Consider the following 15,975-nt stretch of genomic DNA (forward strand, 5'->3'; position numbering starts at 1 on the left):
ATTTCCTAAGCAGAGATGGCTTACTGAATGATGTGTTGGCATGATGCAGCAGAAAAGCTTAACAATGGACTTTGACAAGGATTTTTGTCAAGGTCATGCTAAATTCTTAGCACCCTGGCAGGTCTTCATGTACCATGCCTATCTGTAAAATGCATATGTCAAAGACATAACTGAAGCCAAAGACTCACAAAGAAACCATACCAAATCTAGGTGAAAAAAAGCAGTGCTTGCTATAGGTAGGATGAGTAAATACTGAAACAAACTGTCATGGAAAATGGTGGACACCCCATTTTTTTGCCATTGGTAAATTGTGGCTGAATGCAGTGCTGGAGAACACACATTAAAAATAATTGTAACTGGCAGAGTACACGTGGATCTCTTTGCCTGCTTGCATAGACAACAGAAAAAGGCATTGCAGCCTCTTCTTTCCTTGAAGTGGATGGAGGAAAGAAAAAGTTAATAATTGAGAGTCACAGAAATGATCTTGCTACTGGTTCTGCCCCTCTTAAGTCAAATGATTTTCATTTACGTCACCATATTTCATCAGGCATTATGTGCCTGTCTGTGTTCTTGGAAATTTAGTACTGATTGATGATCATTTTGCTGTTAGCAAATATTAAATTTGGGAAATTAACATTTGGTTAGTAGATATTTAAAAGGAAATCAAGTCTTTCAGAAATAGTGTTTACCTTGAATTAAAAAGGAGGCCTGTTGTTTTCATTTCTGTGCAAAGCACATTTAATTTAGTTAAATACTCATTTCACTCCAGAACAGAGACACCACAGCAAAACCTACTCAGGAAGGAGATGGTATTAGGGTTTTTTCCATAATTAGGCTTCATTTTCTAAAGTCTTCACCTCTTAATAGATGTAAAATTAATTAGATCACTTTATTAACCTTCAAGGAAAGAGCTGGCATGTCTTTCCATGAAGAAACCATATGTTCATGGTTCTAAAACCCCTTTAGAAGCTGTGTCTCCCACATCAAAGTAGAAGCAACTGTTAGACAAATCTCTGTGGAAAATGGCACGGGAAAAGGCAATAAACATGTATACTTCCAGTTTTTCCATTTACCTGATATTATTTAGAATGTCTGTTGTTATCCATCTCTGTTCCTCAAACATTTAATCTGTGAAATTAAAATAGTCATAGGACTCACCTTCACAAATATTTTGCAAATCCATTCACAAACATTGATAAATGAGCTGAGCAACATCACTGTGATACTGCTCTTCAACTAACACTTGAAAGGAACAAATGCCAAGCAATGCAAATCCAACCATATTTAAGAAAAATTGAAAGATCAATTCTTTTCTCATCATTTCATCTCAAAATACTGGAATAGACCCAAAACTACACTGAATGGTCCCAAGATGTCTGGCACAAATCACCATACAAAGCACTTTTTCCTCTGAGTGCCCATGAGCAAGTTTGTCACAGAGACAATTCTTTGCAGTACTTTCTTTATGGCTGGAGTGAAGAGTTGAGGCCATTTCTCCAGTCAAGGGCGTTCAAGTTTTTCCACTTCATCTTTTGGCATGCTCTGTCCCTTCCACAGCAGTAGTTGTCCCTGACAGTGTCTTTACCTGAAAAATGACCTGTTGCCTGGGGGGAGGGTAGATTCTTCTGCCTGACTTGAACCTTGCTGGACTCCAAAGGGACTCTCCTGGCTTCGCCTAAGTCTTCTGTAGGTTGGCTGGAGAACAATCAAATCTATAAAAAAATTACTTCAAAAATGAAACCAGACAATGTAATGCTACAATTATGTCACCACCAGAAATTATCTATCAGTCATTCAGTCATACATGGTTTTCTACTATTGGCAGAAAGAGTTTTCTAGTTTTAGGTGCTGATGCAGTATATAAATATCATTGTGAATTAGGTGTATTAGAGAAACAATTAGAGGACACAGCATACTAATCAGTTTGGAATGAGTGTGCTGATCCCAGGTCAAACACAAACTCCCTAAAAGCATAACTGTGTGTCCACAGAAGTCCAGCAAAGCTTCAAATCAGAGTTCAGAAGAACATGAGCCTGTATTTAACCATAATGGATAGCTTACTATAAAGTATTGCCATGGCTTAAATTTGATATATCACTTTTAAGTTAAAAAGTATAAAGTTCTTTCAACAAAGGAATTCCTGAGGCTTTTAATCTTACGGATCTTGCAATGCTGTATTTCCCCTCATCGTAGCAGCTCCAGCTTCTTTTCCTGTGATGAACCTATTTTGCCTGTCACAGTGTCACACATCTCTCTCCACAACCCCTCATTACCCACACCCTCCAAGCCCAGCGCTGGGGCTGGTTCCCAACTGTGCTGAGCTGAGTTGCTGAGCAGCATTCACCGGGTGACTGGCCAGCAGCAGGCCAAACAGAGCAGGCAATTTGCAGTTTTTCTCCCAGGGAAGGTTTTCCTTACTCAGCTGCAATAGGAGCTATATTTAAGTAACCTAGGTCTGTTCATCTGAAAAAACGTTATTAACATTGAACAGTAGAGTAGAACTTTGTTCTCATGGAATAGAGATTCACAGATACACAGGCAGAATGATTGAATAGCCTTTATTGCCTTGGAAAACCTGCAGAAAGATTCTGTGTTAATGAAACCCACATAAAGGAGCTACGTATTCACTACCTTACACTTTCAAAGAGAAGCTTAGCAGCAGGGGCTTTTCCTGACTTGTTTTGGTCCATTTGTAGAGGAATGAAAAACAGGCAAAAATCACAAATAAAAACCAAGGCTGCTATTTCATAAAACAGCTGACTGTGCTGCCAATCCCACATGCCAGATGCTATACTGCCATGACCAAATCTGGTGCTGACATAAATATTGTCCATACTTGTAAATTGAAATTATTTTTGGATGGAAGACATATGCACTTTTTTTTTAATCTAGAAGGCTTAGACATACAAGCTTGAAACAAGCCGTTACTGTTAATCAAAATATTGTTCTAGATTTTCAAACATTCTTAATTGATTTGTATAACAGGGAGAGGGACAAAACTTGCTTTTTCTCCTTTTCTTTTTTTTTCTTTTTTGCAATGCTCTTAAAAAATCTTACCTAAGTTGCTGTACTATATGATGTGCCTGGGGGCATGTCAGGATAAATTGTAAAGTTTATTTCCCTGAGAACCTTGAGTTCTGCCAACTTAAATCTTCAGGCTGAGTAGGGTGTCCATTAGGAGCAGGTAGTGGCTCATGCAGAGACAGGCTTATCTGAATGAAAGCTTAGTTTCCAGTAATATCTCCTTCCCATTAGATTAGAAACAGGTAAACTGGGGAAAAGTACAGAAGACAGAGGAAAAAGTACATTTCTGGATGCAGCAAAAATGAGGGGAATACAGCAGACATCTCTGTAACTCCAGAAAGATGCTGCAGGGTACTTGTACACCTCATTTTATACAAGTCTCATAGAAAACCACTGTCAGAAAGCTCACAAAAAGCTGCCAACCACCGCCAATATTTACACTGAAATCAACAATTTACCCAATGTTACTAGGCAGCATTGAGTGATTCAGAGGTTTTCCACTCAGGGGACAGCTTGTCAATTATATCTGCCTAAGAAAGAGGCTCATAGTTTTCTCAGCTTGGACAAGGTGAAGTGGCACATGGGAAAGGGTTGCTCAGAGAGGCTGGAACTAGGTAAGACCCTGAGAAACCTGATCTGACTTCACAGCTGGATCTGCTTTTAGCAGGGAGGTTGAACCAGATGATTTCCAACAGTTCCTTCCCATCTAAAACTCCTCCATAATTACCTGATTTTTTGATAAATCTTGGGTTTTAGTAGAGTTTCTGATTGCCACTAGTTGATCACACAATGTCTACCAGAAATAAGCTTGCTTGTGTTTACCTTAGTTCAAAACTTTTCTCTGTGCAGTTAACTTATTGCCTACTATTTTTTCCATTACCATTTTGCTCTCATACCCAGCTCTAAGCACTTCTCTTCCCTACTGTCACAGAAGGATCTCCCTTCTCCCAGCTGTTCTGTCCCCAGGAGTGATCCTTAGAAGAAAAAAAAAAAAAAAAAAAAAAAAGAAAGAGATGGACTCCCAGTTCAGATGTCAGGTTCAAGACCAAAGAACTGTTTTTCCCTTTGCTCCATCCTAGACTAGAGCATTTCCAGTGCCAGGCAGAATCTTTAAGGTATATGGTGTATTAATGTGCAAAACATATTTATTCAAAGATTTACAAATTGACTACTTCCTCACTAATTCCTGCAAAATGATGTGTCACATTTCTGAGGGAAAATTCATCATAAATGTTAACACAGGCAATACTGGTTGTTCATTTTTCCATAGACATATTTCAGGACATTTTAGAAATGTCTGACACTTCCTAATCAAGCACCAATTGAGGCAAATAGCTAGTGTGGGATATTTTTGCTCCAACTATGAAATACTTACAAAGCTATAAGCAACCAAAACCTGAGACTTACAATGGGAATTACTCAGTTATCTCGACAAAATAAGGAGTTACCAGCCCTTCCAGAATTAATCCCTTGGTCATTTCTTAAAAATTGATATGGCAAACTAATAAACTGAAGCATAAGCTTACATGAGAACATACCTGCTCTCTAACTTCAAGGATCTATCAGCCATGTACTGTCAGTCCAAATTAAACCTAAAATCAAGTCTGACTAAAATAAATTTTTGTTATGTCTTCATCTACATTAAAGTCCTGAATGGAAATGGCATGTCTGAAAAGCAGTGGCTTGGCTCAAGTGATGTTAGCTGTTACATGAGTTTTGCCAATACACCAAACTTTTTTTTGGTCTAACATATGAAATTCCATTTCCTTCAAAAACAACTGAAATATTTCTCCACAGTTATGGCAGAATTCAGAAAAATATGAGAGAAGCAGATGACTGCTGGATCTCACCACCAGAGGTGAATAGGCAAGGTTTGAAAATAGGATGAGTACTGACGACATCTTTCCAGTTGCCCAGCCAAACGATCTGTAGTAATACAAAGATTAAATAATTCTGTAGCTACTGATGGCACTAATTAAACAAAGGAATAAAGAGCACAGATGACCTGATACCACAGTAAAACTATTTATGCATACTGTCTGGGAACAGGCTTTGATGTTTGGCTGGGTGCAAGCCACAGGTCACCTCACAAAACCCATAAACAACAAAGGATAAAAGAAACTGTGGCAGTACAGACTGCTCAAGATGAAATAGGTAGCAATGGCCAAAGATGAAAAAACCAAAGTTATTCTAATATTAAAAAAACCTGACTCTCAAAACTTAGTTCTACAAGTTAAGAAATTTAACCTTTGCACTTCAATTGTCAAACAAAAAAAAAAAAAGGGAACTAGTACTTAAAATAGACTCAGATTCTCAGATTATTACTTGGATCTTAGCCTTACCATTGTCTTCACTCACACTGACCTCTGTAAGATCCTACTGGACACAACCACGAATACAAAAATCAGTTCTAGGAAATCCAGAGAGAAATGTATTAATTGATTTATGTGAGGCCAAGAATAACCACAGAAGGTGCACAAATTGTTATCTCCTTGCAGCTTCTTCCAGTGTGTATGATCATCATTATTGTAGTGATGCCAGAAAACCAGGGAGTTATATTTAAACTCCAAGGAAGGTATCTGGAGCTCAAAATGCTAATTGTATTTACATGGAAAGGGAAGAAAACCTCATAATAACATACATATGAATTTTATTGACTTGTGTTCATTAAAAGCAGATGTTCTCTGTAGCCCAAAAAACCCTAGGAACTTACCCAAAGAGAAAAGCAGACTTGGTTGGTTAAAGCATGGCAGTTATTTTACCTCACCATGTGTTGTTTTTCAAGCTTCTAGCAGTCAGATGGCTGATGGAAAACAAGCACAAGCACAGGGAGCTATCAAATAATAAAGGCTTTGTCTGATAAAAACTGATTGGTTCTTGTGGCAGAAGACCAAAATTCCTTCCAAAGGTTAGAATGGCATTCTTTTTCCACTGCTTGGAGTGTAGGCTTCCCATTTAAAATGTTTTATTTACTAATGCATATAAAACTTTGGGCTTTTTTCTATTTCCTTGAACGCAGTAGTTCATACAATAATAAACTTACAGAAAATCAGCTGAAGGCAGATCTGACATTCTGAAATCTGCTTTATAAATCTTTTCCTTACTGACAAGAATGATAGAGACAAGTATGTCCTGGGCAGAAAAAAAAAGTCATTTGGATACAATGATGATCTTAGGCAGCCTCAGATTTTGTATTTTAAACTTCTGGTAGATCTGAAAAGTCTTATTAACAGAAAATATAGCCCAAGAGAGGAAAAAGTAAGATCAGTTCAGGGAACTGATGATGGGATGAGTTTACCTGAATAAATAATAGATGGAGGGATGTCCATTCTCTCCTGCATATTTAAAGCTTTTTGAATTGAGCAGGTCAGAAGACTCTACAGTGTCGTTTACCAGAATTACCCAATTTTGACTTCAGCAATACCTACCAACATGACTCTGTTCAGTCTCTTATCAATTAAGTCAGCCATAAATGAGGCTATAGTGGCTATTAAGTGAAAGTACCTGCTGAAATCAATTCTGCCATATGTACATAACCATTAACAAAGCTGACTGCAGTCCCCCACTCTTAAAGGCACTAATGGCACAGCCAATGTGGAGTATCTCCCACTTTTCCTTTTTCAGGGACTGGGTGCTGTAATCTCATCTCAGCTGTTTTCTTTCTAGCATGGTGTGTCAAGGAAATGAAGCTTATGCAGACAGACTGTCTGTCGCTGTAGCTGTCTGTCTCCCCAGGGACTTCAAGTTTCAGCCAAACTTACTGAACGGAAGTCTCAGACATAATGTTAGACGTAAAAGCTTCATAAAAATAATCATTGGGTAAAGAAGAAGTAACAAGCAAATGCTCTGACTGTGGGAAGAAGAACCAAGCAAGTGAACGTGAGCTTTTTAGCTTTACTGGAGATTCCATCTGGACAGGATACCCAGCAGATGCTCTATTCATATGAAAATCTTCAATCGGAGTTTGTAATCAAGTGCAAATTCAAAGACAAAAAAAAGTTTTCTTGTTTCAGGATTTGAAATAAAGAACTGCTTTTACAGAACACTGAAATGAGAATAGAAATAAACAGGGAGACAGAGAGGGTAAGTCTCTACCATATGCTCTCCCGTGCTCCCAGACATTTCTGCTTTACTCTGCTTTTACCACTGGAGGTGGTGACTAAAGCAATGGATTGTGGAAGCTTTTTGTTGCAGCATAATGGGTTTTTTCCCACAAATAAAAAGACGCTTCTCTCCTTCATTTGCTGGGTAGTCATTTTTCAAAATATTCTTTTCCTCCACTTTAAAATCAGTCTCAAATTTTAGACCTGTCAATTCATTTTCAAATACATTTGAAGTTCAAAGTGTAGGCTTTGTTTTTAATATTTTCTGATTATTCTGAATATATTACTTCTTCTCAGTTCTTCATCTTTCAAAACCCAAGCACTCAGATGCTATCAGCCATCCAGGTGTATTGGAAATGAAGCCCTATTAGAAAAGACCACAAACACAACTGAGTACACTGATAAGAACACATAATATGTTCTTGAAATTACTCTTAATAAAAATGTATTTATTTATATACAGGCATTAACTGCTATTTTGATATGATCAAAGCCATAATTAGGTCTCATAACTTTTGTCGGATCATAGGCTTCAAAACATAGTCAAATAAAAAAAGCCCCATTGTTTTTTTAAATTAGTATTTCCCTTCTTACAAATATCAGAGTTTAAAGGGGACTCTCAAGCACCCCTTTACTATGAACTTAGCCTAAAACAGATGCTGATACTGACTTCTACCTCTACACAAGACACAAACATGACTGAGAGAGCGGGACAGGGAATTCCAATTTCTGCAAACACAAGTTTACTTCAGAGCAAACCGCATTGAACAACATTGCAATCATTTCAGTCCTGAAACTGAAAGAAGACAAAGGTTCTCTGCAAAATCTGAAGTGAGTCAAAAGCATGTTCCACGTGATGGGGCCACTCCAGCATTCCCAAAGGCACTGCAAAGAAGGCAGTACACGGTCATTATGGAGACACATATGGAGATATATGATGGAATTGCTGCAGTGGACTGTGTTGGTTTATGGTTGTAACAAACAGAATAAGCTGCATAATGAACATGAGTCTGCATATAAACAAAATTCTATCCTTACAGTCACCCTTGCTGCTTTCAAGATGCATGGTCATGAATAATGGGCAATGTGTCCTTTTATTTCCAGATGATATATTGCCTACAGAAATAAGCACAGAAGCTGTCTTCATGTCCAGGATCATAATGCCAGTTCTGAATACATTTTGCCTCATATCCTTTTTTTTCCAAAAGTAACTAATATTAATGGATGGTTGTGCTCATCACTGTTATTAGTTGAAGCAAAGTCAGAGCAGTTTTAGTTTGGACTTCTATGGATCATAAAAGCCTTTGCAAACTAAGCATTGTTCACCAAAGTAACATACAATTTTATTTCTTTTCTACTTAGTTTCCCTATGTTATTTGTCAGCTACTTGCTAAAAGCTAGTGGTAAAATATCTGATTTAAAAAGGACACAGGCTGAGTGAAAGGCATCATAATAATTGTGAGGAGATTTGGTTTCTTCTTTTACAAAATATAAAAATAAAACATTGGTTCTACATCTCCTAGAAAGTATTTCTGTTGACTTGCAGCCATAACTCATTGTCAGGAGGAGTTACAGATCTTTAACTCCCTTTTGAAGGAATTTGTATGCAGAAACTTGTCTGTCCTTTTCAGATATGTAACTACACCCCCACACACCCCCTGAGCAAACTCACAGCACTGCTGTACTAGATCTGGTGTCTTTGTGCCAGTCTGGGGAATCCTGTGGCACTATGATCCAGGGTTCCACACATTGGTCACAGAATGGAGGCTCACAGCTCACACCTTGAGTCCTATGGGAAGAAGGAAATGCAGAGGAAGGCTGTACTGATCTTCTAGATGGGCTTTTTAATTACTTTCAATTTTTTTCTTTTTTTTTTTCTTTCCTATGCAACGCACCACCTCAATGCTCTCTCCCACTCTGTAAGCCCAGGCACACTCACCTGACAGACCATGTTTAAGACTGACCATTCATGATCTGTCATATTCTGCATGTGGGGGTCTTGGAATGAGACAGAAAATGTGCAGAAGCACCATGAAAAGTATGAGGGGGAGCAGGACGTAGGAGCCAATTAAATGAGTCACACACTCAATATGAAACACATCAAGAACCTCCTCAATCTCCTACCAGTGCTGCATATCCACAAAATTGGTTTGAACTATAACTCCTGATAAGTACAGCCTGTACTTAATAGCACTGTATCTATGAACAATTAAAGCCAAGAGTGAGATTGTCCATCTTCCTTTACCTCATGACTGATATTGCAAATATAGAGTATTCACAAATACTTTATATATTGCTGTGGGGTAGTATCCATGTTTCATTAGAGAATACCCTGGCATGTTCTCTCTTTAGGCAATATTTTACATTTGCTGTAGGAACTCACTACATTCCATTATAATGCAAAATGAATCTGGTGTTCTAAAAAGATTTCCTGATTTATTTTGGATATATGAGAGAGACATGGTGTTCCAAGAAATAAGTAATGCCTGAGGGCATGCAAAATCACCTTTTAAAGTCCATTACCCAGGTTTATTTGCGTGAAGAACTGCATTTTAAAGGTTAAGTTACCTGTTATTGTAGAAAAGCTACCATACTGCTTTAAAATAGACTGCTCAAAGCCATGACAAATTAATTTCCCAAATGTCCTTCCCTTTAAAGGCTCAATTCAGTGAACCAATAACTTACTGTTAACTTGTAACATTTTCACAACTTCTGCCTACAGAATAGAAAATGAAAATAAATTATCCTCCAGTGCTTAACAATGCTTTCTTTGCATAAATATGCCCCGAAGACTTGAATACTGCTTAACAAGGTCTTTGGGTGTTTTTGAGATTTGCAAATTCAAAGACTTAAGGACCCTAAAAATGCACAAGGCATACAAAGCCACTGACACCTCTGTTTTTCCAAATTTTTAGATTTCAAAATCAAATCTATCTCAAAATAAGTTCTCAAAAAGAACTCATCTCAGAATGTTCATTTGTTTTTCATTCAATGTATGAAACTCACCTTTGGATGGAGAATATCATGGTTTAAGCTCTTTCACTGTTTCAGAAATTATCCAGGACATAAACTGCATGTTCAGGAAGTTGTACACAAACTTGATGGTGCCAGCACACAGCAAGTAAATTAAAGCAATTTGATAAACAGAGACATTTAAGATGTATCTGATGATCTTTTTCCCATCTTTGGTCTTACGAAATCCTTGAAAAACAAAGACATCTGAGAGGACTGCAAGTAACAGCAGTTGTGCCAAACTGAGGAACCGGTATTTTTGGTACTAAAGAAGCATTTGAAGGTAGAAAGGGCCAGAAGTCAGGACTATAGCAACAAATAAAAGTAGTATAAAGCTTTTATTCTGAAATATACATAATCCTAATGAGAAGCTCAACTTTACGTTAACCATTCTTACTCCCTTTTCAACAGTACTTACCAGTTGATGGCAATTCTGAGGATAGAATGGGAAAAGATGGCACTGGTGGACAGGTGATGTCTTCAAACATCCCCCCCTAGACCTGCAGAGCTATGAAAGTGAAAACACAGAGTAATAAATATGTTTGAGTGACAGGAAGAAAAGTCAGTTCTGAATGCATAAGTATGGAGAGCGAGGAACCATTTGTCCAGGTACAGAGTGAGTATAATCTTCTCACAACCCCACGCTGGTCTAAAGACTCACTCATTTCCTTTGTCCTTAGTCTAATAAATAGCCTTCATTCAATGTGGAAGTAAAAAAGGAGCTTTTCAGCAGGGAAAAAAAAAAAAGAAAAAAAAGAAAAACAAAAAAAGAAAAAAAGAAAAAAGAAAAAAAAAAAGAAAAAAAGATCAAAAGATAAAAAGGAAAAAAAAAGAAAAAAAGAAGAAAAGAGTGGTTCCTTGGTGACTGAGCAGCCTAGTGAGTAGCGCCCTGGTGGAACAAAATAGTTGTTCTCAGGGCACAGCTTCAGACTAGTTGGAAAGCAGAGCCAAAAGGAATCATAGAATCATTAAGGCTGGAAAAGACCTCAAAAACCATTGAGTCCAATGGCTTTGACCCAACACCACCATGAAAACTAAACCATAGCACTGAGTGCCATCTCCAGTAGTTTCTTGAACACTTCCAAGGCTGGTGACTTGACCACCTTCCTGGGTAATGCTCAACCACTGTTTCAGGGAAGAAATTATTCCTGATGTCCAAACTGAACCTCCCCTGGTGCAGCTGTAGGCCATGTCCTCTCATCCTGTCACTAGTTGCCTGTGAGAAGAGATGGGCCCACACCTCACTACACCCTCCTTTCAGGCAGCTGTAGAGAATAAGGTGCCCCCTGAGCCTCCTTCTTTCCAGGCTAAACAACCCCAGTTCCCTCAGCTGTGCCTCATACAATTTACACTCTAGACCCTTCACCAGCCTCACTGCCCTTCTCTGGACTGACTCCAGTACCTCAATGTCTTTCTTGAAAGGAGGGGCTCAAAACTGGACGCAGGATTTCAGCCAATGCCAAGTTTAGAAGAGCAGTGACTGCCCTGGTCCTGTTGGCCACACTATTTCTACAAGCCAGGATGCCATTGGCCTTCTTGGCCACTGTTGGGGTCTCCCCCCCCCGCCATGTAGCCCTGGGAGAGGGGCCCTGGGGGGGACGCACAGAGTTTCCCTGCCCCTGCTCAGCCTCGTTCCCCATTGGTTGGTTTGTGTTCCCCTGCGCGGGCAAGGACCCTCAGCCCAGACTGTGAGGGTTCCTTGGCAGAGCTCCGGCCATGTGGCTGGAGAAATAAACATCTTTCTGAAACACCCATCAAGGGTCTGTCCATATCTATTTCTTTTCCACAGGCCTCGTTGTCTGATACACGTGTTGCAGTATCCCCACTGTGACAGGCCACCTGGGCACAGCTGGCTCATGTTCAGCCACTGTCAACCAGCACCCCCACGTCCTTTTCCACTGGGCCAATTTCCAGTCACTCTGCCCCAGCTTGTAGCACTGCAGGGGGTTGTTGTGACCCAAGTCAGGAAGTTTTCTTCCAAACACTCCATGAATTTCCTAGACTGCCTCCTCTCTACTGTGGTGACTTTCCAGCAGACATCTGGCAGGTTAAAGTCTCCCAGAAGAGTAAGGACCAACAATCGTGAAATGTCAGCCAGCTGCTTACAGAACAGTTCATTCACCTCTTCATCCTGGTTGCATGGTCTATAACAGACTCCCACCAGGATGTCTGCCTTGTTAGCCTTCCCCCTGATCCCCACCCATAGGAACTCAACCTTATCATCATTATTTTTGGTGGCTTCACCTTAGTTGGATGCCAAGTACCCACCACACCACTCTATCACTCCCCCTTCCCAACCGAACAGGGAGAGAAAATAAGATGGAAAATGACTATGCACATAAGCAAAGAGAAAAAAACCAATAATTTTTTTCTCTACTTCCCACCAGCAAGCGATGTCAGGCCCCTGCCCAGGAAGCAGGGCTGCAGCACATGTAGCAGTTGCTCAGGAAGGCAAACATTGTAGATAACAAAAGTCCCCCCCTTCCTCCTCCCTTTATTAGCTTTTATATCTGAGCTGATGCCATATGGTGTGGAATATCCCTTCAGTTAATTTGAGTCAGCTGGCCTAGTTGTGTCCCCTCCCAGGATCTTGCCCACCCACAGCCTACTGATGGGGTGGGGGAATGCTGAGAGACGGGACTGATGCTGTGCCAGCACTGCTGAGATGTAGCCAAAGCACCAGTGTGTTATCAACACCTTTCTAGCTACCAAAGCAAAGACCAGCACAGTGAGAGCTGCTATGGGGAAAATGAACTCCATCTCAGCCAGACCCAATAAATTATCCTAAGAGCAATTGAAACTTTCAAGTGACAGTTTTGCTTATCATCTGATAAAAGTCTTAAAACACTTGTCTGCCACAGCCATCCCTGCCAGACATGTTTTTTGTTCTCTCCATCCCCTGAGGCACTGCAGGATTCCCAGAATCACTCAGACAGGGCAGAGGACATGTTCTGCTTCAGGGCATGCCAAAAGTGTTAGAGCATTGACAGGACCAAGCATTTGTGCTTGTGTCTCACAGTGAAGTCCAGACAGGATCCATGGCCCACGTGTTTGCCGCTAAGGGGCTTGGCCCACTAGATGCTGTCAAACTGTTTGGTGTAGACTTTACTAAAAATATTGTGCCAGCTGGGGGAAGAGGATTCCCCTCAGGTAGTCACAAATCTATGGCTAAGTCCTTGTGCAACTTGCATCCCTGTCTTCTTCTGGGGGCTCAGAGTTTGTGCAGAGGGACTGCAGGCCACCTCTTCCAGCTCACTGAAGTACCCTAACCCCCAGACTGGAGTTACACTGGAACAGAATTAATTCAGGATGGAAAGGGGGAATCACAAAAAAGGAATGTGACTTTCTGACCATTTTTACAGTGTGATATCTAATGGCTATAATTCATGTAACCAGGTCTTAAACTGGAGGCTGGAAATCCTTCTTCCTGCATGAGCACTATGGGAGAAAAATCATGCCCTTGACAGAAGCAGAGTGTGAGAGGTGGAGGATATTCCTTTCTTTCAGTACCCGCCTCCCAGCTAATCTCTAGCCCAGTAGTTACACTGCTTGTTCAAGAAGGTGTTGTAAACTCCCTGTAGCCAAAAGGCTTTTGAAAAAGTATTTAATGATCAATTTCATTATATAATAATGAAATAAACATAAAAAGTTTGCATTTAATAAAGAAACTTGATATTGAAGATACTAGAGGCATTTCTGTATTTGTGGGGGCTTTCAAGATCACATGGTAAATATTGTTATTAAAAGACCTTATCAAGTCCCTTCAGTCTGTCTGGCACTGCACAGGATGTGAAAACAAGCACTGAAAAGCTTTCACTCTAATGGATAGTTTGGTGCAGGGGCAGGGAAACATAGGCAGGATCCTGATGGTTTTGGAAGGAGCAGGCAGCTATCAGCAATTCTCTGCAATAAGAATCACTATTGGTGATGCCAGAAACCTTACATTCATAGAGATTATCAAAAGAGAGGTTTCACATCCTAATTAATGTACTGTCAGCATCACACAGCTTGTGCCCATGTATGATCAACAAAGATTTTGGATAGGTACTGTTTTCACATCAGTGCTATTTGGTAGAGGAAAGCTAAATACCAATTGTTCTCATCCAAATTAGATTTTTAAAAGCAATCTTCCTTGTAATTTAGTATGTAACAAGTGACAAAAGCACCTTTATGTTGTGAAACAGCACAAAGAATTAGATTGCATCATGCCATGTTCAAATTTGTCAGCATTCAGTGGGAACGAAGAATTGCTGGGCTTACAACCAGCTGTTTCCATACTTACAAGAATCCTGTGGTTCTGAACTCCTTTCAGACAGTTCGATGCATCCCTTCATTATGATTTCTCTGCTAAGTCTGCTTATGGGCAGATGGCCTCTTTCTGTAAGCTGATCATCATGATCATCATGATCATCATGAAAGGATGATCACAACTCCCATCAATTTTCTGAGCATCTGGGCCCTGAGATCTCCAATATAAAAAGCAAATCACAGTCAGCATTAACGAGAAAAACAAAATTGAAAATCAAAATTCTTATTGCCTTAAGTATTGGACTTCACTTTGATTTCGATCCTGCCTTTCCCAGAGCAATTATTACTCTGTCCAGATCTCATGGCTGGAATTTAAATAACTTAGCTACAAGCAATACTGTCACTTTGTATCTACCAGTCCTCCACACTTACTGAGGTCTGAACAAGCTGCAACTAAAATTCTTAGGATTTTAAAACCAGTTTCCTTCAATCAAAGTGTGCACAAAACTCACAAATGGACAGCTACTCCATATGCTACCACAGAAGGAATTTTCATTCCATAAGTAGGTCTTTAAGAAGAATTCAGGCTCAACATTTTCAGTTTTGAAAGCAGAGGAAGGAAGACTACAAAAGTGATTAGCCTCTTCCTCAGTCTGTATTGGTAATGTGATCGACTTAAATTTCACCCAGTATTTTGTCATATCAAGGTCACCAGGAAAGTTTAATGGTTTAGCCTAAATGAAGACAATAAGCTCCTTTAAACAAATGAATATTCCAGTGGAGAGTCTGAAACAAATCAGTGTTGAATTGATAACATCAAGATTAAAATTACTTCAGTGCTGTATAGCCTAACTGCATAGAAATACAGAAATTCAGCACAAAATAAGAATGATGAATAAAAAGCTGAATTCTTATTTTAAGGTTGTGTACAAAAACTTTTTTAAATGAATAGCAATATCACCTATGTCTCACCAGGCTTCAATCTATATTGAAGCAGATGTTTAAGATATACCTTGTATTGTACTAAAGAATTTTAGTTTTCCTGTAGGGTGAATTCTAGGACGAGGAACCCTTTAGCTTTATATGTAGTCAGGAACCCTCGTATTAAAAATTACTTTTCTTTGTGCCCTTAAAATAAAAGTGTGGTTTGCAGCAGCTTTAATATGCAAGCCCATTTGCTGAGAACTGTTCTATAAACTGTCTGTCTGGATGACAATAAATCCCCGATCTCTGTTATTTGCCAAAGTAGCCCATGTTCAGTTTCAGTCTCTAAATGTAGGGTACTCTAAATTATGATGGAAAAGTCGTGAGAAATTTGGTCGGGGGAGGTTAAAACCAACGTGAAACAGAAGGAAATGTGTTCTTTGGCTTTCAGTTGCAGCTTTGTCCCTTCCTGATCTGGTCACACTTCCCCCATTTGATTTGCAGCAGTTCTCCCACAGATCCCATGGTCAAGAGAATCTCTGTACGTGGCAATTAATTTTAGATAACCCCTTATATCATTTGTTATACTCCTCTGCTCCGATCAAAGCCTAGTTTGCTATGGGGCTTCCGTGGGTTTTGACTATTCAATTAACAGGAGGACGGT

The 15,975-nt window shown here is 39.5% G+C and overlaps 1 long non-coding RNA gene across 1 annotated transcript; it reads right to left on the bottom strand.

The window, feature by feature from the left end:
* Positions 1-8,742: 8,742 nt before the first annotated feature.
* LOC116443551 lies at positions 8,743-15,203 on the bottom strand. Its single transcript, XR_004239965.1, has 3 exons — positions 14,422-15,203; positions 10,558-10,647; positions 8,743-8,916 (listed from the first exon to the last, which is right to left on the bottom strand). It is a non-coding gene; the product is annotated as an uncharacterized LOC116443551 (long non-coding RNA).
* Between the last annotated feature and the right edge of the window lie 772 nt (positions 15,204-15,975).

Source organism: Corvus moneduloides, chromosome 4 (genome assembly GCF_009650955.1).
Source record: "Corvus moneduloides isolate bCorMon1 chromosome 4, bCorMon1.pri, whole genome shotgun sequence".
Classification (NCBI taxonomy): domain Eukaryota; kingdom Metazoa; phylum Chordata; class Aves; order Passeriformes; family Corvidae; genus Corvus; species Corvus moneduloides.